Below are 24,103 nucleotides of genomic sequence, written 5' to 3' on the forward strand. Positions count from 1 at the left end.
ATGGGTCGACATGCTAGTAAGGAAGCCTGCTACCAGAGTGAAAGGGTGATTCAACTGAGCACAATTAATAGCAGTTATTAGGAGAAATAAAAACAAACCATGACATGCATATTTCTCACCAATGAATTGAGACTTTAAACAAATGGCTGTGGGGGGGATCCAGAAGAATGCGGCATGAAGCCACCAGCTGAGGATCAACTGTGAGATAAGGCCATATCATGTCAGGGGCTGAGGAGACCCCAGTGAGCTATAGGGGGCACAGCCCCTTACCTGTGGGGCCTGTTGGGGCCACTGCATGCCTGTATCTATTCCACCGATCACCAATAGGACATCCGCCATGGCTGACCGAGGAGAGGACTGCAAGCTCACCAAGGGCTCCCTGGCAAGGACACCCCTGTCCTTTCCCACTTTTGCGCTCCCAGCCCCACATCAGGGACTTGTTCAGTCAGGAAAGCAGGCAGGGGACAGATATAGATGGAAACAATCCAGGTCCTCTCATGTCGACTCCAAACTGCTAGAGACACAAGCTTAGTCTGACTTGACAGAAGAGGAGAACTTTGAACAAAACACGATATAAAGCTATCAAATAACAGAACTAAGTCTTAAGAACCCAAATGAGGTTAAGTAACGAGAAGTAACTAACAAGTCATGGAACTAAATAAAGTGAGATGTTGTAAGGCAACTCCAATGTATAGCAAAAAGGAAAGGCAGAGTTGGTGGCAACTACTCGAAAAAGGAAACTGCCGCACACTCATACCCCAGTTAATCTTTACTACTCTGAGGCGGTAGGTACCATTCTTTTCTTCATTTTAAAGTTAAAAAGTCTGCTTGAAGTTTATGGCCTCCTCTGTGCCCGCCCACCTGCCTAATGTGTGGATGACACCCTACAGTGGGCACGAGGGTGAAGGCAATCATATTTGCCAGTGCTCCCAGAGCCCGAGCACAGGGAGCCTGGGCCTCTGCGCCTCACAGGGCCCCATGCCACCACTGTCCTCATGGCCTGGCTGGGCTACTCATGGGGAAGGGTGAGTATGTCTTATAAAGCAACTTGGCTACACTCTAGGGATGTCTGCTTGCCTTCTGACAGCCTGGTGATGCCCCCACAGTACCGCCAGCTGCTGAGTGACCATGGGCCACTATCCATAGGCTACACCCAGGGAGCTGGGAACAGCCAGGAGCCCCAGTGAAGAGTTGAGGAGAGATCAACCCTGCCTACGTGGAGTAAGAACAGAATAAAGAGACTAAATCGAGGCATTATTCACTCTAGAAAGTTGGTAAGGTAAGTGCTTGGCTGAAACCGAACAGAGTGCCATATCCTTGCTGCTTTTGGCTTTAAAGGTTTTCCATCTTTTTACAAGATGAGAAGTTACAGTTCACCTCCCCTGTTTCGATGAAACTCTTGTTTTCAAAATGTTAACAGGTTGGTTTTTCCTCTCATGTTTCACCTGGCTCTGAACTACAGTCTCACAGATTGAAAAAAGATTTTGCAGTTAATTAGAATTTACATTTTCAGTAGTTAAAAAAAATATTGATTTAAAAGGTGCATGTAAAGTTATCTTAGCAAACTAGTTTGCCTCCAAGATACCAGTGTCTCCCTTTAACCTTCTCTTTTGAATATGTTTCTGTGCCCCAAACTGTTCTTTGTTAAGCTAATACGACCATAAGGATTTTGTTTTAATGCATACTAACAGCGCACTTAGTAGCCAATCCTCGTTTCTGCTTAATGTAACTTCTTTTTTGCATAAACATATGCATGACTATTAGTGCACTGAAGTCAATTTTTAAAATGCACAAGTTATAAATACACAGCAGAATAACCTACCAAACCTAACAAGGAACACCCAAAATTTTCAAACTATCAGTAGATTTCGGTTATGCGTACTTTAAGTTGATCAAAACTGGAAGAAAATAACTGTTTATATCTTTATATGTATTTATTACTTGATGCAATAAAGCTTATTTTCATTAACACAAACAAATCTGAGAGTGGTCAGACAACTTACCCAAGGAGACATATGTTTAACAAATGGCAGAGCCAAGATCCAAACTCAAGTCAGTCGGCTTTGGTACAGGGCATGACTCAATAATCCAGCAGAACCAAAAAGTGGGCTATTTCTAGACACCCCAGAAATACGCAGTTCAATTAATTTAGTAAAAAACTGACACCTGTCCTTAAAATAGTAAATGTTACTTCTAGTCATCATGGCTAGACACCTTCAGACAATTTATATCTAAAATATACAGATTTATCAGAGTATTACACGTGTGTTTCTAATAAGAAATGCTCTTAATTGAAGATGCTTCAATTTTACTTAATGATTTTGCATTGGTTTGAAGGTAAAGTTAAAACATAAAGGATTAATTCAGTCTGGTGTAGAGGGAATGAATTCCTTTGTTTCATTACCCAAATTAAATACTACATATATTTAAAAATTCAGTTGCATTATTTTGAATAAAACAAGATGTTTTACAAAGGCCATTAAAATGATGTTGGTGACAAAGCATAAGTTCCATCACCTATTACGTAACCCAAGTTAGGGTAATGCTGCACAAACACATAAAACTGAATACCTCAAATACATATTGCTAGTAAAAACAGAGTTAATTCTAAAAAAACTTTGGCTTTAATACATTAGATTGGAGGAGGGGGACAGCAGGGGAAGACCAGTTATGTTATATGAAGAGATTTTCTTTAAAACCAAGTTTCTTACCTAATCAGGATAACTAAATTAAATGAGTGATTAACCTGTTTTAACACTGAGGTATGCTTGGAACAGAAAGTATTTTTTTAATGAAGTATTTACGTTATGTAAACATATATAACAACATCTATGTAAGTTAGGAAGTATAACGGTAGAACAAACACCCACAAACTGCCCCCCCGCTAAACTAAGAACGTTATCAACACCACTGAAACTCTTACGCTCCTCCTCATCCTCTACTCCCACACCAGGGGCAATTCTTCTCCAGCCTGAAATCATTCCCATTTACTTAGTTACTATATTTACTATGTTACTATGTTTAGTTACTATGTTTATTGGCTTCCTTCCTCCACTAAAACATACTAGACAAAGGCAGAAGTTTTGTTTACTAATACTTGATTAGACTTACTACTTGTCAGTCCCTATTCTACACGTTATGTATATTACCTCATTTAATCCTTTCAATAACCACCTCATCTAGGTACCATTATTATTCCCACTCATATAGAGGAGGAAACCAAGGCGCAGAGGACTTATGTGACTTGATAAGGTCATACTCATCACCACTATGAAAAGCAAAAAATACTTCTGCACTCTTATCATAACAGATGCTGTCATGTTTTAGTAATCTTCAGTCCCTTGAAAGACTGGTTATCACTGGAAATAGTTTTTTTAAAATAATAAAAATTCAACAAATATATATTGAGCACCCATTTTGGGTCAGGAACTGTTCTAGGCACAGGGGATTCAGTATGAACAAAATGGACAAAAGTCTCTGTCTTCCTGAAACTTACATTCAACTGGGGCTAAAAAAGTAAACAAGACAAATAAGTACATATATAGTATGTGAGATAAGGACAAGTACTCAGGAGACAAATTAAAGAACAGAAGCAGGGATATGAAAGATCAGAGAGGATGGAATTTTAGCTAGCCTTCAAGGAAGGACTCCCTGAGAAAATGAGTTTTGAGTAAAGACCTAAGAGAGATGATGGGATTAGTCATGGAAGAACTCTTCCAGCAGGGAGAACAGCAAGGGGAAATGCTGTATTCAAGAGTCCCAACAAAGTCAAGACAGCATGATGCATCATAGGACTGCGCAGTAACCAATGTATGATACAAGAGATCTCTCTCACTTTTGCTATCTTGGTTTTCTGAAAGACTCTTCTTTAGAGAAGCATGCTTACTGAGACCATCATTATGGTACACAGTGCATTTAAGAAACACTGTTCTGCACTTAATAGCAATAGGTATTACATGCCACTTTATATTCTAAACGAGTTTCTTCAAGAATTATTTTGGGATGCTTTTCACTTTCCAATAAAAACTTTCCCTGTCTGGAAGTACAAATAAGTCAGGTCCTCCTGTAGAATCATCTGTCTACAAAATTTAAGCACTAGATATGCAATGATAGCTCTTTCTTGAGTCTTGCTTTGGATAGTTTCAAGAAGCCATGAGAATTAATCGCATAGGGAATTTATTACAGAGCCTTTTAAAGCTACTTCTGACTAAACATGGTGCACTGAACACACTCATTTATCTTTATTTCTACCTCACACCACTAAAGAGATGAGAACCCAGTTTTAAATGCATAAGGATAGAGTAAATATAAAAGAGACGTCAATTTCAATAGTTTTTCAAAGCTGGAAAAAAGATGGTAATTCATCAAGTTGAAACCTGAGCAAGTCGTAAAGAAAGTCCAAAGACCACTGACATGCAGTGAAGAACTCAATACTCAAAAAGTACAAGGTGCAGACAACATAAGTCTGTATAACACAGACCCAATCTTACCTAACTGAATAACTGAGCAATTGTGTCTGGAATTGGTTCCTTCCGGTGGGTTGTCGGTCTCGCTGACTTAAAGAATAAAGCTGTGGACCCTCGCGGTAAGTGTTACAGCTCAGCTCATAAAGGTAGTGCAGACCCAAAGAGCGACCAGCAGCAAGATTTATCACAAACAGCAAAACAACAAAGCTTCCACAGCAGGCAACGGGACCCCAGCGGATTGCTGCTGCTGGCTGGAGTAGCCAGCTTTTATTCCCTTATTTGGCCCTGCCCACATCCTGCTGATTGGTCCATTTTACAGAGCACTGATTGGTCCATTTTACAGAGTACTGATTGGTCTGTTTTTACAGAGTGCTGATTGGTGCGTTTACAAACCTTTAGCTAGACACAGAGTGCTGACTGGTCCATTTTTACAGAGTGCTGATTGGTGCGTTTACAAACCTTTAGCTAGACACAGAGCACTGATTGGTGCGTTTACAATCCTTTAGCTAGACAGAAAAGTTCTCCAAGTCCCCACCCGACCCAGAAGCCCAGCCAGCTTCACCTTTCACAATGACTAACAATTCTCTAGTATAGCCAACACTCAGTCAAAAGGAACCTAGAGGAAACAGAGACAGTGTAGGGAATTGAAGAAACTTGTAAAATCCTAAAAGATTACATGGATAAAATAAGAGGAGGACAACATTCCGAACACTAGAAGGAGCTCTTGGAAACTGAAAAATTGATATGAGAGCATAAGTGAAAATGTGCTAGAATAGAAAGTAAAGTTGAAGAACTATCTCAGAAACTAGAACAAAATACCAAAAAGGTTAATACAGGAAAGAAAATAAATAACAGCTATTAATATTTAGAAGGGCTAACACCCTAACAAAAGAAGTTTCAGAAATGTACAATATGGACAGGAGAAAAGTGTCATAAAATAATTCAAGAAAACTTCCTAGAACTACAGATCAGGCTTTTTAAAATTAACAGAGCCTATCAAGTACAATCTGTTCCATTATAAAACTTGTTTGGAAAACACCAATTTGTTCCAAAACAATTCATATGTTAGAGAACAATTTGAGCGTAATGCACATTTCACATTTGCTTATGTGTGATTTTGTTTGTGAGAAACATCAGGTAAACGCAGGAAACTGCACCCAGCTGAACCAAAACTGCACCTAGGAAAACGCAAACAGCACATATCTCAAACATGTAACAGCTACCTCAGTTCGGCACGTTTGTTATTCTGCAAAATTATGTTTTGCTATTCTTTCGCAAAGGATAACTTTTCTATATAAAAACACGCATTCAACATCTCAAATATGTCTAATCATACTGGCTCAAAAACATCAAGCAGCATGCACAAAAGAAAAGCTTTTAAATATTGAGAAGCCAGAAATAAGGCATTTTGAAAGAAATGAGAGAATACGTGATGAGAACATGTGGTATCTCCCAAGCAACAGAAATAAAATTCATGTTGTGGGCCTTCACAAACAATGCATGGAAATAAAAGAAACGCCTATTGGTAAAGCAATTTCAAGGGCTGCAAAAAGAGCAACCCCTAAAGAAACAGAAGAAAAAGAAAGCTTGTTGAATATATGTACTGAAAAGCAATTAGCAAAAAAAAAAAAAAAAAAAAAAAAAAAGGAATACTTTTTCTCAGAATCAAAGAGAAAGCACTATTTATATAAAAAGGAAATCGCTAAATCCTGCAGAATTTGCTCCTTTTGTGCTAGCAGTGGCTGGTTTAGTAGTTTCAAAAATCTCTATGATTTCCAAAGCCTTCAGTTGTAGGGTGAAGCAGAGAGCTCACCTAAGAAAACTGCAAAAAGAATTTCCAGCAGTGATACAGTAGCTAATTGAAGAAGGTGGCTATATATTGGGTCAAACTTTCAATTCTGATGAAATAGTTATCTATTACACATACATCAGATCTGTCAACTGACACTGTTTCATATTCTTGGACAGAATTAGAAAACTAAGTTTCCAGGGATTTCAAAGTCTGCTCATATAAAAGTAGAACAAGTTCTAGGATCTACTTTCACTTTTGAAACAGATAGGTGAAATCTTTGAAGCCTTTCCAGTCACTATATTCTATCAAATCTGATCCTCCTAATTTCTCACTGTGATTCTATCAGCAAAAATTCTTAATGTTCTCTTAATAGTATGATCCTTTTCCTTTTTAATTCCAACTAAAGCATCATTCCCAAACAACCTTTGAAAGCATCTATGATGTTGTTTTAGCCATTTAAGTCCATAAATGCAATTATAAAACATCTTCATCAGTACTGACTTTAGTGCAGCTTTTTAAAGAGTCAGATTTTGAGCACTGGAGTTAGAGCCTAATTCAAATTTCCAAAAATCACTTATTCATAGTAAAATGGGAGTGATAATACATATTTCATAATGATGGCAACAGCAGCCCATCTAGAGCAGCCACTGCAAAGACGCTGGCTGCAGCTGGGGAGGCGCGGCGGGCGTTGCAGGCTCCAGAGAGCCAGCAAGGGCCAGGAACAGGTGGGAGCCCCACCCCCTACCAAGTTGGCAGGACAGAAGCCTGCACTCCCAGGCACAGCTGCAGCTGCCCAGCCGTACCTCCAGACCTGGGCATCCCTGTGCTCTCGGGGACCCAGGAAGCCCCACTTCCCCCACAGGCTTGGAAGGGCCCGATCCTGCTCTCTGGTCCCTCCCCACTCCCAGTGCCCGCTCTGATTTTGCAGCAAAGTTATGGCCAAGCCTGGGTGCTGTCCGACCAGGTGTGTGTGTGCGCTCGGGGCAGCAGCTGACATGCCAGCCACCCCTACTCTGCCTCGGCCCCCTCTGGACTTTGGGCACCGACAAGTGCAGGAAGGAGGCCAGGGTGGGGCTGAGGGCAGCTCCATGCAAACCTGCAGGCACCCCTCAGTACGAACAGCCTGGGCACTGTGGATGGCATGTTGATGGCGGGAGGCAGACAGGTTCTTGGAGAGAAAGGGGAGGATCCCTGGTGAAACCCCACTTTCAAGTGGTAGATGGCCTAAAGCCTAGGGGCTGGGCTGCCAGTTCCGGGTGGAGTCCGTGGGATGGCAGTGAGAACTTGTGCTTTTTCCAGGCCCACTCATGGCCGTCCATGGACCAATCAGCACACACTTCTTCCCTTCTAAGCCCATAAAACACCCCCGGACTCAGTCAGACTTGCACAGATGAGGGGACTACCGGTTGCAGAAAGGAGCGACCCACTTAGGGTCTGCTCGACTTGTGGGGAATGACCTGCCTGTGGAAAGGAGCTATCCGCTATGGGTCTCCTCTCCACTGAGAGCTGGACACTTGCCAGGATGACCTGACTGTGGAAAGGAGCTACCTACTACGGATATCCTCTCTGCTGACACCTGGACACTTATTGGCACGACCTGCCTGCAGAAAGCAGCCACCCACTTTGGGTCTCCTGAGAGCTGTTCTGTCACTCAATGAAGCTCCTCTCTGCCTTGCTCTCCCTCCAGTTGTCCACATACCTCATTCTTCCTGGACACAAGACAAGAACCCAGGACCCGCTGAGTGGTGGGACTGAAAGAGCTGTAACAGAAACAGGGCTTGCCACATTGCAGGTGACAAGAAAGAGAGAAGAGCTGCAGCCCTTCAGGAAGCCCAGACCTAGGGGCTCCCCAACCCAGGGCTGTGACACCCTCTTTGGGGCTCTGCAGTTCCTGGCATCTCCAAGCTTCCAGGCGCCACTGCATTCCCCGGTGCCCACAGTGGAAGCCACTTACAGTATGCCTGGTCTAGCCGCAGCCTTGCACAGAGCCGGCACCTAGAGCTGCCTACCCCGCTGCAGCCAGCACACCTGGCTGTGCACAGTGCTGAGACCCCACGCTCGTTTCACACACCCCTTGCCACTGACCCTTGGCAGGCATGGGTGCCTGTCTCATCCTTGGCAGGCATGGGACCCAGGACAGTAGCACAAGCGGAGAGCAGCCAGCGGAAAGCAGCCAGCCAGGCCAGGTGGGCGGAATTATTAGCTCAGAGGGCCTGAGAAAACTCCAGCAAAGGTACCACCAGCCACAGAGGTTTCTGGCTGAAAAAGCGACACCCCAAGGATCCTGTGACAATAATACTGTTATGACATTTAAAAGAGATAACACAAGAAAAGAACCTGGCTCTTTCCACAGTAATTAAGGTGACCAATTAAGGTGAAGCCCTTGTGTTCTGAACTACTTGGTTTTAGCCATAATTGGGGTTAATCAAAAGAGATCCTCACATTTCTCAAATTACTCCTTAAAGTAGAGAGTTGCTTGAGAATGGCCTAATATAAAAAGTATTATTATAGATTACTTCCAAAAGAAATTTTTTTCAAATACGAAAACCACCTTTATACAGCTTGATGCCCTTTTCCCTGACACAGAATAATTATCTGGAGAAGCAATTTATAAGTGACTTCATTGTTTTTGGTAAAAAGGCAACTCAAATTTTGCCTTAATCCCTATGACATGATGAATTAGTTCAGAGGGTGATTCCTAATATTTTTTTACTTTATGTCTTTAAAGAGAACCACCTCTTACTTCCTCACCCATGTATTTGATGTCCTAAACTGTGTTAGAGTCCTTGCAGCCTCTTTCACAGAGGCCATCTCTGCCCTCCTAGACTGTCCTCTAGGAAAAGCTATGGAGGGAGGCCCCATCAGCTTCTAGTCTTCTCTTCCCTTGATTTTGTCATATTTGTTGCTCCAGCAGGAAATCAAGTGACCTTCTCCCCAGAGCAAGGAAGAGGAGATAGTCTTTCTTTCCCACCACAGCTCCTTTCCACAAATACTTAATTCACAAACATCTTGTGCCTGGCATTATAGTAGTTACTGGGCTTCTTTCGAGGGGTGAAGAAGCCCTCCTTCTAAAAAGCTTTCAAACCAAAAAATGCTAGTAGAAATGTATAAACAATGGTTTTTCTTAGCAGTAGGAATGATATAATTTATCATCTAGTTTTATCACAGACCAGTAGAACAGAGATGTTTTCAGATAAAAACAGCTTTCTTGTTATAAATTAAAGTCAAAGAGAAAAGGAAATGCAAAACAATACTTTTAAACCAAATTTAACTAGGGCAGTGGAATGTTTATTGAACAGCTAAATCCTAGGTAATATAATAAGCATGGTACACAGTATCTTGCTTAATATTCAACTCACGTCTATTATCACTGCATATACAAATTAGTAGTTGACTGAGATTATGCAAAATTAATTTGTTCACTCTCATACTGCTAGTAAGTATAATAGCTGACCTGGAATATGAACTCAGGTTTTTCTGACTCAAAAATCTAACTTCTTTCTATACACTTAAATATTTATTTAGTGCCTACCTGTGGTAAGCATTGTGACTGGCCCATAGTCCAGAAGGGGTGGTAGATGTGTAAGCAATAATTATAGGGCAAAGTAATAAGTGTGATATCTTAGGTATATGGCAGGTACCAGGAAAGCATAAGAGAAGGTAACCGAGTAAAGTACTAGATGGTGAGTAGTCAGTAAAGATTTCACCAAGGAATTTTCTCCTAAATTAAATCATCAAGAATAATCTTAAAATCATTAATTAGACCAGAGAATGACTGTATTAAGGGAAAAGCAGAAAATGTCCAAAACAGAGGCAGAAAGTCAAAGCATTGTCATGGAAGGTGCCCAAACAGTAGGGTCCTCTGAAATAATTACAGAATGGTGGGAAATTAAGGCAGATAAATACTCATTCAGAGATCTTCTAATCCCCCAAAACACTGAAAACACTGCTAAGGAATCCGAAATTCACCCCACAGCACATGAGCCCCAGCCAATCAGAACAGATACCAGTTGTAAATGGCCAGTTCAACCTAACTAGTGCAAACCAGCGAAATATCAACCCTGCCTTTAGGAAATAGGAGCACCAGTGGGGTGTTTACCGCAGGGGAGTAGCCTGACCAGCTCTGTATTTTAGGAAGGTAATTCCTAAATATATAGCATGAAGATATAATATGAAGTATGAACAGAAGGAAGGCAAAAGCAGAGACCAGGAATAAATTCTGTTAAAGGGTTTCTGCTGGAGGGAGAGGGGAGATAAATGATTTTAAAAGACGCCAGGTAATCAAAATGTAAACATCATTTCAAATGAGTCTATTACAATAACAAATAGGACTATGTATTATACAGAAACCATTACACAATAAGAATAATTCAGACTGGTGACTCTGCGATTACCCCCACAAATATATTTGAATGTTATTTCAGCAGAGTAACAAGAAAAATTACTATCATTTAACTAAGCACCTTGTTTTGTTCAAGTTACATAACATCAAACATCTATTTTACAAACATTTTCGGAAAGGTGCTGGACCATAGAAAATATGGTTCTATAAACTCTACATCACAATGGCCTCATTTAATCTATTTTATGGAAAAAGAAAGCAGACTTGTTCAACAAAAGAAAGAAGTACTGATATATTTCTAATAAGCCTCTGAGTCCTACTCTGTGATCATTTTATTATAGCAAATGTTCAAGCTACATATTCTGGCCCACACTACTTTCAGTTATATGGATCACTACTCCAGTAAACCATTTACAAGCCTACAAATGGCAATGTGTACAATTACAGCACAAAAATCTAAATAAAAACAAATCTTATACAATATCAAGATCTGTAAAATGTCCATATTATGCGATACAAGGTATTAGAGGTTCCTCTACTTATAGTATTTGTCTGGGTGCTTTAAGTACTTGATATAGGCTCTATTTCCAAATCAATAAGAGAATATAAAAATTCAGAAAGACCCTCAAAGGAACATAAAATAAGTCATAAAACTAGAGTACAGGAGAATAAGGAACAAAAAGAATCAAGCATGGTATGTCTCAGATCCATTAGGATGATTAATGTGTTTTGGAATTTTAAAAAACTGTTCACTTATTTGTGAAAAGTAAAGAGTTACAGCTAATATATAATTACAAACTATAAATTATAAAGATTTTAGATGCATATTGCACTTACAAAGAGTTTGAGGAACTTAAAACAATTTAAATCCTGCCAGTCATCAGTGAAAGAGATCACTTAATATTTTTTCTTTCCCCTACTAATCCTAGTTCTAAAATAAAAACTAAAGCTGATCATACAAGAAAATATTGCCTATGAGTTTCTCATGTGTTTGATTAAAGGGATCAGTTTTACTTGACAAAGTAACAAAAACAGACGTCACCATCTCTGTATAAGCATAGAGAAAAAAAGTAATACATAGACATAAAAGCTACATGGTGTTTCCTAAAGTTATGAATTTTCAGCAAACAGTCCATGGAAATTTCTTTTAAGTGTGGTAATGACCTAACATCCATACATCAAATTCAACTTATTTGACAAATCCGCAAGCTTCTCACATATCTGTATTACTCTTCAGTCTATCCAGAATTATAGAAATAGCAGTTCTAGCTAAACTGCAGTTTAATTACTGGTTGACTTTGAATTAGAAGCTAAGGTGGTGGCTAAACAGCCCATATGTTAAACATAAAAAACTTAAACTCAGAGGTGGGTCAATGCAAATAAAATCAGATTCACTGTTGAATTTCATTAGAAGGTCTGCATAAAGAGAACAGTTCTCTCTTTCAAAATGGCCTTTTTAAACAAATAGCTAACTCCTTAAATGTGTGGCATTTGATTAGAGGATTTCATGAAAAAAATATATTTGCAAATTAATGGCCATTTGCTCTAAAGATATAATAAAGAAGAAAAGGTTTTAAAGAATTCTTACCTATAATCCAATCATGGTAATTGTCAAAGAATTCCAGAATGGAAGATTAAATCATAAGAGAAAAATTAGTCATTTCCCATACTGTTTACTGTACCTGTTGTTGAGTTATCTTACATGTATGTACCTAGCTTAAATTTTCATATTCAAGCATGAAACCCTCATGCTGGCCTATGGAGAGTTCCACAGTGCTAAGAACTGAGGTGCTTCCTGCCAACAGACAGCATCAGCTTGCCAGCCATGTGAGTGAGCTGTCTTAGGATGGATCTTCTGGCCCCAGTGTCAAGTCTTGGGATGATGGAAGCCCTAGCTGACATCTTGACCTCATGAGAGACCCTGAGCCAGAACCACCTAGCTAAACCACTTCCAAATTCCTGGCCCTCAGAAACTAAGATGATCCTCATTGTTTTAAGCCACTGAATTTTAGGGTAACTTGTAATGTAGCAATAGAGACCTAATAAAAGGACATGTAAAAATAATAATAGTATTTTAGTGTGACTGTAATAGAAGAAGACTGGGAGTAATTTTGTCTTCTACTTCCTAAACTTTCTTTAAGGTTATGTCACTTTCATTGTTCCATTTTTTAAAAAGCGTATTTAATGTTCATATTACTCCCACCATTTTCTTTGGAGAAGTTTTACCTAAGTCATTCACTCATTGAACAAATGCCTGCGAGGATGACAAGTCAGAATAGTCACCATCACTGACCTTATGGAGTTTATAGACTTTAATCAAATTTGTCTAGGATTACAGATAGTGATATAGTGATATAGTCTTTTTTTCCCCTATGTTTCTGGAAGGCAAATTAATTCCTTCTAGAAGGCAAATCAATTAAGTGATTAGTAAATGGGATAATGATGTCAGCATAACACAAAAATTGTATTGGTTCACAGGGTTTTTTCCTTCACAAGAGCACTCAGTACAGCCGGTGAATTACAGCCTTTATCAAGAATGGAAAGAGCTCTCAGCTCTGCTGTATAGCAGCAGGAAGAATCTTTTCATTTGTATTTAACAAGACTTAAAAGCAAGCACTTCCACCAGGAGCCCCTACCAGCTTTGTGCTGCTTTCAGCTTATGCCAGGTTACCCTGATTCTTGTACCCAACCTTACTGCAGCCCCCCTGGTTTGGAGCTCCACTTCCTTCTGTGTTATATCAGCACCTGCCACCTCTGCTCTAATTAAAATGTTGGTAGCATTTCACTCTTCTTTGTGTATTTTTAATACCTACCATTAGAGCTTGCTGTTTTACTAAACTGGTACCAACTTTTTGTTTTCTCACTGCTCTGGTTACAATGCTGCACAAGTTTTGAGTGGTTGACCCCCACCTTGTTTTCTTCATAGGCTGTCTTATTTTTAACACATAATGCTGCAGAATGAGGTATTTAGAAACATATATATCGTGGCATAGAAGAAATGTCTGAAGGAAACTTTCACAGTACTAGGACAGTATATAACACAGGACCTTGACCTAATATGGAAATAGCATGTGTGAAGGTTTAAAGCACAGAGACAGAAATACAAGGAGAGCCTCCCAGGAAAAAAAAAATGCAGGCTTAAACTTTGTCTTTACCCCCGAAGACTTTGCCAGGCTAAGAAAGCTATATTCACGTCATATGGCTGAAGCATTCCTTTTTCTAATAGGACTCTATGGGGGGACAGGAGCATGACAATGATGAGACTAATTCAGTGGTTCTCAACCTTGGATGAGCTTCAGAATCATGTAGGAAGCTTTTAAAAAATACAGATGTTCAGGCTCATACCTCAGAGATTCAGACTGTACTCATCTTGTGTGAGTCAGTTGCCACAGGTGATTTCAATGTGAAGCCAGGGCTACAAACCACTAGACCAGAGGGGGCACTGGCAGCAATCAGAGCATTGGAGAGTAGCTCTTAGGAAGAAATTTTGTAAACAACAACAAAGCCCACGACTGATATTACTTATGTATTAAAAAGTTGGCAATTTGGGCCAGGCACAGTGGCTCACGCCTGTAATCCTAGCACTTTAGGAGGCCGAGGCGAGTGGATCACCTGAGGTCAAAAGTTCAAGACCAGCCTGGCCAACGTGGTGAAACCCTGTCTCTACTAAAAATACAAAAATTAGCCAGGTGTGGTGGCAGGCACCTGTAACCCCAGCCACTTGGGAGCCTGAAGCAGGAGAATCGCTTGAACCCAGGAGGCAGAGGTTGCAGTGAGCTGAGATTGTGCCATTGCACTTCAGCCTGGGCAACAAGAGCGAAACTCTGTCTCAAGAAAAAAATAAATAAATAAATAAATAAACAAACAAAACTTTGCAATTTTTAATTAGCAAATAAGACTGTATGTTCATTTTTCCCAACAAAATTTACAAGGATATTCCTAGGACACAAGCAGGGCTGGAAATAAGCAGAGCTGCAGTGTGAGGGTCAATCCCCCAGGATCACTCATCTAGACTTCTCAAGAAGGCAGCACATAGGGCTGGCACCCAAGGGCTAGGATTTACGATCCTCAGGAAGCTAGGGAAGGGGTGTAGGGAGAGGGTGGAAGCTTAGAACTAGTACCAGAGGGATTTGGGTAAGCTATTCAGTGCGACTTAGCACATACAAATAATAGCACGTACCATTTTAAAACATGGCCATCTTTGGAATGTCAAAATAAAGGACAAAAATGTACAGAGTGGTTTAAATACCATCCTATTATATGGAGGTAGATAAGTGGGTGGCAACAAAAGTTTTCAAACTTGGTAATCAGATTCACAGGAGGGGATATTTTAAAAATACAGATTCCTTGGCCGGGCACAGTGGCTCATGCCTGTAATCCCAGCCCTTTGGGAGGCCGTGGCAGGCGAATCGCTTGAGCTCAGGAGTTCAAGACCAGCCTGGACAACATAGTGAAATCTTGTCTCTACTAAAAATACAAAAAATCAACCTGGTGTGGTGATGCATACCTGTAGCCCCAGCTACTTGGGAGGCTGAGATAGGAGAATCACCTGAGCCCAGGACGTCAAGGCTGCAATGAGCTGAGATCATACCACTGCACTCCAGCCTGGGTGACAGAATGAGACCGTGTCTCAAAAAGAAAAAAAAAAAGAAAAAAAAAATAGATTCCTGAGCCCAATGTCAAACCTTATGAATTAGAATCTCCAGAGATACAAAATAATAAATTAGCAACAATAACTGCTATGGCTGGGCATGGTGGCTCAAGCCTATAATCCCAGCACTTTGGGAGGCCGAGGTGGGCAGATCACTTGAGGTCAGGAGTTTGAGACCAGCCTGGCCAACAAAGTGAAACCCCATTTCTACTAAAAATACAAAAATTAGCCAGGCATGGTGGTGCACACCTGTTGTCCCAGCTACCCGGAGACTGAGGCAGGAGAATTGCTTGAACACGGGAGGCGGAGGTTGCAGTCAGCCAAGATCACACCACTGTACTCCAGCCTGGGCAACAGAACAAGACTCCTTCTCAAAATAAACAAAAAAAAAAACAAAAAAAATAGCTGCTATGAAGAATGAAACTGGATCCCTCCCTGTCTCTCACCATATACAAAAATTAACTTGAGATAGATTAAGGACATGGATACCTGACGTGAAACCATAAATATTCTAGAAGAAAACCCAGGACACACTTTCTGGACACTGGCCTTAGCAAATAATTTATCACTAAGATCCCAAAAGCAAGTGTAACAAAAACAAAAATAAATAAATGGGACTTAATTAAACTAAAAGCTTCTGCACAGCAAAGGAAATAACAGAGTAAACAGACAACCTACAGAATGGGAGAAAATATTTGCAAACTATACACCTGACAGAGGAATAATCTCCATAATCTACAAGGAACTCAAACAAATCAGCAAGAAAAAAAATAACTCCGTTAAAAAGTGAGCAAAGGATATGAATAGATATTTCTCAAAAGAAGATATACAAATGGCCAAGAAACATATGGAAAAAATGCTCAACATCACTAATCATCAGGGAAATGCAAATCAAAACCACCACAATGAGATACCACCTTGCCCCAGGGAGAATGGCCATTGTTTAAAGTCAAAAAACAATGGATGTTGGCACAGATACAGTGAAAAGGGAACATTTATACACTGTTGGTGGGAAATTGGTACAACCTCTGTAGAAAACAGTATGGAGATTTCTCAGAAAACTAAAAGAAGATCTATCATTCAATCCAGCAATCCCACTACTGGGTATTTACCAAAAGGAAAAGAGTCATTATATAAAAAAGACACTAGCACTCATATGTTATCACAGCATAATTCACAATTGCAAAAATATGGGATCAACCTATACACATACGCGTGCGCACACACACACACACACACACACACAATGGAATAAAAAGAACAGCCATATAAGAACAAAATAATATCTTTTGCAGCAACTTGGACAGAACTGGAGGCCATCATTCAAAGCAAACTCAACTCAGGAATAGAAAACCAAATATCAAATGTTCTCACCTATAAACATGAGCTAAGCCATGGGTATGCAAAGGCATACAGAGTTGTATAATGGACACTGGAGACTCAGAAGTGGGGTAGGTAGAAAGGGGGTGAGGGATAGAAAATCACCTGTTGGGTATAATATACACTATTCGGGTGATGGGTACACTAAAAGCCCAGACTTCACCACTGTACAATTCATCTATGTAACCAAAAACCACTTGTACCCCTAAAGCTATTGAATTTTTTTTTTAAAAAAGCTGCTACCATTTATTCAGCATTTACAATATGCTAGGCAATTTTCTAAGCACTTTGTATGTATCATCTTATTTCATTCCTGTAACAACCCTAACAGTCACCTGGGACACAGAGAAGTAACTTGCCCATAGTAGATGGATCCAGGTTTCAAAACAGTCTGTGCTCCTAACCATGACATTCTGCATTATTTAAGATACCTTCCACCCACAACAAACCAAGTAATTTTTTGAGGTAGCTGGTATTTAATCCAGCATTTGGGAACCGCTATACTATGGGAACGTTTAAGTCGCTTTAGCCATTTCACTCTTTGAAATCAGACACAAAATCAACAGTATCTCCTATTACTGGTCTTTATATCAAGAAATATTATCATCTTTATTATGAAGAATTTATAATATGCTAAATGCACAGAAATAGTTTTCCTGTAGAAGACTGGCTTATGTCTAAGTTTGCTGTTTCTAACAAAAATAGAAATTTTATATAACATAGTTTTTTCTTAACCTCACTTAGCAAGTTGCTACGTTTTATCAATTCTGCCCTAATAATATCTTAAAGGCTTTTAAATTCTTTCTGTATTCCTACTGACATCACACTAATTCAGATTTATATCATAAAACTTCCAGATTATTGATTGCCATGTCATCTCAACTGGTCCATCTGGCTCCAATCTCTGTCTAGCTGGATCCAAGCAAATCCACCCTGTGCTTTCAGGCTAATTTTCTTAAAACATTTCCTGCCTGTCACCCATGCAATTACAAGTCTGTTAATGATTACAGGGTACCTACAGGGTAAGCCCCCAATCTTTATAGCCAGGCATTCAAGATCTATAAGTACCCACCGCCTACCCATCTCCGGCTTCCCTTTCCTAAATTCAACTACAGTGCAGTTTTTAATCCAAAATTCCTTCATAAAAACAAATACATCTTAAGCCACATTTAAAATGAGAAAAGTATTTAAATTGTGGGCTAATTCTTTAAATCTGTTTTAATAAAATTCTAGCTATCTTGGAGTTAAATGTTCAAATCTCATACTACTTCAAATGAGCTGCTTTTACTAATAGCTCTTAAACTTTTGGCAGAATATGTAGGAGGATGTTCTTAATACAAATTAAGCTCTTGCATCTGATCTTTCTGGTAATCTTGAAGTTCAGAGTTAGTTTTAGATGTCCAATTACTCAAAAACTCTGCCCCAAAGCAACAGGGAGGGTTTAGACTGTGTTTTAAAGCACGAATCTTGTATAATACACTGAGCCAGTTTGTCAGACATGAATTGTATTATTTTTACTTGAAAACACATAGTACCATGCCAAGAGGAAAATGTACCCAATCCTAGAAGTACAAGCTAGTGAAATTTATCTATATATTTAAGTCATGAAAGTTCCACTTACTCGTCTACTATGAAGTTTAAAAAAAAGTTCTACTACCAAGCAGAACTGAGAAGAGTCAATTGACGATGCCCTAATATCCATTTCAGGTGGAGCTAATTTATCAGTTATTTCCTGTGGCTTCTCTGGAGCTCTTATAAAAGTTCTCCATTACCCCTTGAGGACTGAATTTAAGATGAGGGGGGAAATATGATGATTTATGTAGCCATCATGCAAAATCCATATGAGTAAGAAAGTGACAGGTAGATAAACATTTTAGAGAGCCAGAGAAAGGATTGCTGCTGGAAACCATGCCTCTCCTCTCCCCTTAAGGCAGGGCTCAACTGTTGCTTTCTTAGTGCTTATGTGACATTAAACTGATTCATTTTTTAAAAGATTAGAAAAATATGCAAATAATTAATGAAGGGAACAAATATGAAAGAAAACTTCCCCCTAGTCAAATCTTTTATAACAGGTTCACAGAACAACTCCAGACCTGGAAGCCTGTGGAAAGGGAAACACAGTATCCACAAATGAGCAAACCAAGAAGTCCAAAGGATGAAGATTTTACCCACTGCTTGTTTTATCACCAATAAAGGCACAAACTGCCTTGAAACAGTTCTCCAATTACCAGAGCAGGTAATTGGATTCAAAAGGAAAATAGATTCGCGTCTGGCCACATCCTTTATAATTATTATTATCTCATTCATACAAATGATGTACCCTCAGAGTCTAAAATATTTTTATAGGAAAGATTCCTTAAAGTTGCTCCATGAGCAGTTAGATTTGTTTCTAATATTTCTCATAACTACAGAACTCATTCCTCATGGTCTGGTGCTACCTTTACGATACTGGTATTTGAAGAAGAAATTTTAAGGCCTCATAGTTTATTTTCCTTCCCCCAAATACCCTGTGTCACAAAAGCCGCTGGGAGAAGGCAATGTCTGCCTTCATTTGCTATTTAATTTTGCAGAAAGCAGCCATGTTGTACCACGCCAGAGGCTGGCACTTCACATGATTCACTTCACCTCCAATAGGAAAAAAATGCAGATAAAGCAAAAAGCAAGTTGACGTCAGACCCAGCTTTTAAGAGTCACGGTCCAGAGTCTCTGCTGGGACCAGTCCTTATTCCCTCCACACTACTGTTACTGACCACTCCATCTTAATCACATCCAATAATACATTCAAATGGCTCAATGACAACAGATAAGTTATATTCTACTGCTTAAGAAATCAGGAAACGTGAAATATAGTTTAGTTTTCCATCAAAAAAGTTAAAATTTAAAAGTTCTGGCATATAAAGTGCGTAATAGCTAACTACCTGGAAAACTTAGATTTTAGATAACCAAGGGTTTGCTGTTCATCAAAGCAAAAAGAATCTACAAAATACAATCCTGCCACCTTGTGGTACCTGTTCAAAAGTACTTCATACTTTACCATAAATTTTCTAATTTTAAAAAATGTGCTTATTTGAAAAAATATTAATCAAGATAAAGTTATTTTAAAATATTAAATACTCATGCTGACATTAGCTAAAATGCACTGAAATTTGTTTGAAATGAAATTATTTCTCAGGTCAAAACTAAATTCTCTCTTCCAACATAAGATGTGGAAATGCAATTGTGTAGCACTTGGATCTCTTGATAAACTCTTACCATCACACTTTCCTTTCTGACAGTTAAATAGCCGGAATGTTAAATAAATAGAACTGCAAAACTTACTAGATAGCATTGCTTGATCAATTTTTAACTACAAGTAGAGATTAAGTATGGTAAATTTCTATATCTTTACTAAACATATAATTTTTAGATTGTTCAGACTCTTCAATGAACCTAAATAGACTTAAGTTTCTTAACATCATATCGATGTATAAGAGAATAGTTCTAAGACAGTGAATTAAAATACAGAACCACTGGCAGTTTCAGAGCATCATCTACAATAATTACTTTTAGAAAATTGTTAAGTGATGACTAAGTCTCCTTTGACAAATAAAATATTGAAAGCTTATCCTGTGAAAATATAAACTACCAATTACAGGAGTCCTCCCTTATCTGTGGTTTCACTTTCCATAATTTTAGTTACCTATACTCCAAAAATATTAAGTGGAAAATTCCAGAAATAAGTCATAAATGTTAAATTATGTGCTGAAATCCTCCCTTTGTCCAGCAGATCCACATTGTATACACTACTTGCCCATTAGTCACCCAGTAACTGTCTCAGTTATCAGATCCACTGTCAGCGTGTCAAAGTGATTGGAGGATTCAAGTAACCCTTATTTTACTTCATAGCCCCAAAGTGCAAGAGTAGTAATGCTGGCATATTGTTATAATTGTTCTATTTTATTACTGTTGTTGTTAATGTCTTACTGTGCCTAATTTATAAATTAAGCTTTATCAGAGGTATGTATGTATAGGGAAAAAACATACTGAATATTGGTTTTGATCCTATCCTCAGTTTCAGGCATCCATGGGGAGTCTTAGAATGTGACCCCTGGAATAAAGAGGGGTCACAAATGCAAAGATAAACTGTGGCATTTTTCTGTTATACAGCATCCTTTGAATTCTTCTATTTAACAAATACTGGTCATCTCTTTTGTCTCACAACTTGAGAACTGTTCCTTTTTTTTCATATGAGACAGCATGTTTGACTTTGCACACTGGTATCAATCCTTCAGACACTCTTAACCATTGACATATCTGATTTCTGTCTCCCCTCTCACCCACTCACTCACTCAACGAACATATGAGGACCTGCTATGTGTACCAGGTCCCTAAAACGGAAACATGAAAAAGCATAGTCCTCGCCTGTAACCCCAATATTGTGGGAGGCTGAGGTGGGCAGATCACTTGAGTCTGGGAATTTGAGACCACCCTGGACAAAATGGTGAAACCGTGGCTATACAATTAACCGGTTGTGGTGGCATGCGCCTGTAGACCCAGCTACCCTGGAGGCTGAGGTGGGAGGACTGCCTTTGCCTGAGCCTGGGAGGTTGAGACTGCAGTGAGCCATGACCTAATCTTGAAGGAAAGGCAATTTTCTTTGTTTTGAGGTATATATTTTTGAACATTCCTTCTATCCCTCAAATTCTTCTCAAAATAAGCTCCATATCTAATTGTACAACTGCATTAGTCCATTTTCATGCTGTGGATAAAGACCTGAGATTGGGCAATTTAAAAAAGCAAGAGGTTTACTTGGACTCACAGTTCCATGTGGCCGGGGAAGCCCAATTATGACGGAAGGCAAGGAAGAGCAAGTCACGTCTTACATAGATGGCAGTAGGCAAAGAGAGAGAGCTTGTGCAGGGGAATTCCTCTTTTTAAAACCATCAGATCTCATGAGACTTATTCACTATCACGAGAACAGCCGGGGAAAGACCTGCCCCCATGATTCAATTACCTCCCACCAGGTCCCTCCCACAAGTGGGAATTCAAGATGAGATCTGGGTCGGGACACAGTCAAACCATATCAACAACTTTGCTAAATATTTATTTTTATAGCATAAGTCTTGCTACAAAGACTCAAGATGGGCATTAACAGAAAAAAGTATAAAACAAAAAGGTTTATCAGGGATAATGATAATGCAAATGACTTTTCAATAATCTTTTATCTTTCCTGTCCATAAGTTAGAATGTCCAAATTATCCACTAAATGGCTACAGGAGATACAAGGATATCAGTATTATCTATAAATCCTTAAGTAAACTCAGAAAAATATATGATTAAAGAAAATTCAAGATGCTTTCAGAATGTGGTTTAAAATAAGAAATTAAAAAATAAAGTTCAAGAAACAATAAGATTTGCAAGTTGATTTGCTTTAAATTTCATTGTTTTTATTAAGCAACATGTTTAAAAGCTCTATCACAGTCCCTTCTAAAGTTACTCCATTCTCCCTTTCGGCTTTCTTAATAAAATAAATGGCTTTTCTTAGGTTTCTTCTTAAATGTCCCTGCAATTAGACATAATTTCCTCTAGAAAAGTGTCTCTCAGGTAGGGGTACACTATCAGATTTAAAATATTCACTAAAGTATAATTTTAGTTAAAAACACACACATTTACATGTATACATGTCCATATATACATTATATACTATATGTTTTAAATATACATAGATATAAAACTGTATCTCTATATATTACAATCACATATATCTGATACATATGAGATAATTTCTTTATCCTTCATCCAGTGCCTTTGGTACACAGATTTGTTAGACATTTCCCTTTTAATTTCTCATATCTTCCAAAGTTTTCATTAGATAAATTTCTAATTAAATCTTTAAGGTGGGAGGATCACCTGAGCCTAGGAGGTGGAGGTTGCAGTGAGCTGAGATCATGCCACTGCACTCCAGCCTGGGCAACAGAGCGAGACCCTGTATCAAAAAAAAAAAAAAAAAAAAAAAAAAAAAAGGCTTTTTTTGAAAATCATCGCAGCTAGTTCTAAAAATTGTTTTTTATTTTTACTTTTTTAAGACTAGTCAAGTGCAGTAGCGAGAAGGGGGAAAGAGTAAAACAAGGAGTTCAATCTGTAACTGACCGTGAACAATCAATTGAGATAACTCACTACCTTCAGACCAGCCAAAAATTACTCTTAATTCCTGGTTGTCTATTAAGATCAACAACCAAAATCTAAGTTATTTCAATGTTCTTTTAAAAAACAAGCTTTCCAATTAAATCTATATGGTTATGAAAACAAACATCATTTAACTATTAGTAATCAAATGCTATTTTTAGTTCCTTTCTTGCTCTAAAATTTCATGATTATTTTACTAGAAAGTTTACAAATACTTCAGAAACCCACAAATCAAAAAGAAATTTGAATTTTTAAATAATGGACTAGTTTATCATTAAAAGAATTAGAAAATTTTGCCATCATATGCAAGGGTGAATTTAGGTAAAAAAGCTTATTTCTCCTTTTTTTTTGGAGACAGTGTCTCACTTTGTCACCCAGGTTGGAATGCAGTGGCTTGATATCAGCTCACTGCAGGCTCGACCTCCTAGGCTCAACTGATCCTTCCACTTCAGCCTCCCAAGTAGCTGGAACTACAGATGCACACCACCACTCACAGTTAATTTTTGTATTTTTCGTAGAGACAGGTTTTCGCCATGTTGCCCAGGTTGGTCTTGAACTCCTAACCTCGAGTGATCCTCCTGCCTAGGCCTTCTAAAGTGCTGGGATTACAGGTGTGAGCCACCATGCCCGGCCTTATTTTTCCTTTAAGATTCAAGAATTTTTATTTAAACTAAGCATAAAATTTCTCAATTGGAATTGCAGACCCAATATATATCTTTTATTCAAACTGATTAATGCATTTTTAGATTTAAAATATTAAATTTATTAAATAATATTAAATTTACCAATCACTCAAGTATTTTACATTCATTTAAAACTATACAACTGGAGGCCAGGCACAACGGCACAGGCCTGTAATCCCAGCATGTTGGGAGGCCAAGGCAGGTGGATCACTTGAGGTCAGGAGTTTGAGACCAGCCTGAGCAACATGGTGAAAACCCACCTCTACAAAAAATACAAAAATTAGCCGGGCATGGTGGCACACACCTGTAATCCCAGCTACTTGGAAGGCTGAGGCAGGAGGATCTCTTGAGCCCAGGAGGTCAAGGTTGCAGTGAGCCAAGATCATGCTACTGGACTCCAGCCTGGGCGACAGAGCAAGACCCCTGACTCTAAAAATAAAAAATAAATAAATAAAACTGTACAACTGGATGAGTACTTTTGTCAGCATGCAAATCAGTTTAAGTTATACAAACAGTAGAAGCAGTATATATGTGTGTGTGTCTGTGTGTATATATTTAGCATAGATGTATATATTTTTAAATTAAGCTAGAGTCAGGCCAGCTTTATTAAGCATTCACAAAAAT

The 24,103-nt window shown here is 38.8% G+C and overlaps 1 protein-coding gene and 1 long non-coding RNA gene across 6 annotated transcripts in view; one reads left to right on the forward strand and one right to left on the reverse strand.

Annotated features, from left to right (window-relative positions):
* LOC107967902 (uncharacterized) overlaps positions 1–13,385 on the forward strand; it is a 28,779-nt gene extending 15,394 nt beyond the window's left edge. Inside the window, exons 3-4 of the long non-coding RNA XR_001708704.3 lie at positions 1,088–1,279; positions 13,079–13,385. This is a non-coding gene — a long non-coding RNA (uncharacterized LOC107967902). The remainder of the gene's footprint in view (positions 1–1,087; positions 1,280–13,078) is intronic.
* The window catches only part of TSC22D1 (TSC22 domain family member 1), a 146,454-nt gene that overhangs the window by 19,050 nt on the left and 103,301 nt on the right, over positions 1–24,103 (reverse strand). Inside the window, exon 1 of one of the 5 annotated variants that reach the window (XM_054665269.2) lies at positions 4,491–4,741. The exons of the other annotated variants lie outside the window; for them this stretch is intronic. The gene's annotated coding sequence lies outside the window, so the exon portion shown is untranslated. Of the gene's footprint in view, positions 1–4,490; positions 4,742–24,103 lie in introns of those variants that run through there. 5 annotated transcript variants of the gene reach the window in all.

Source organism: Pan troglodytes, chromosome 14, assembly GCF_028858775.2.
Source record: "Pan troglodytes isolate AG18354 chromosome 14, NHGRI_mPanTro3-v2.0_pri, whole genome shotgun sequence".
Classification (NCBI taxonomy): Eukaryota; Metazoa; Chordata; class Mammalia; order Primates; family Hominidae; genus Pan; species Pan troglodytes.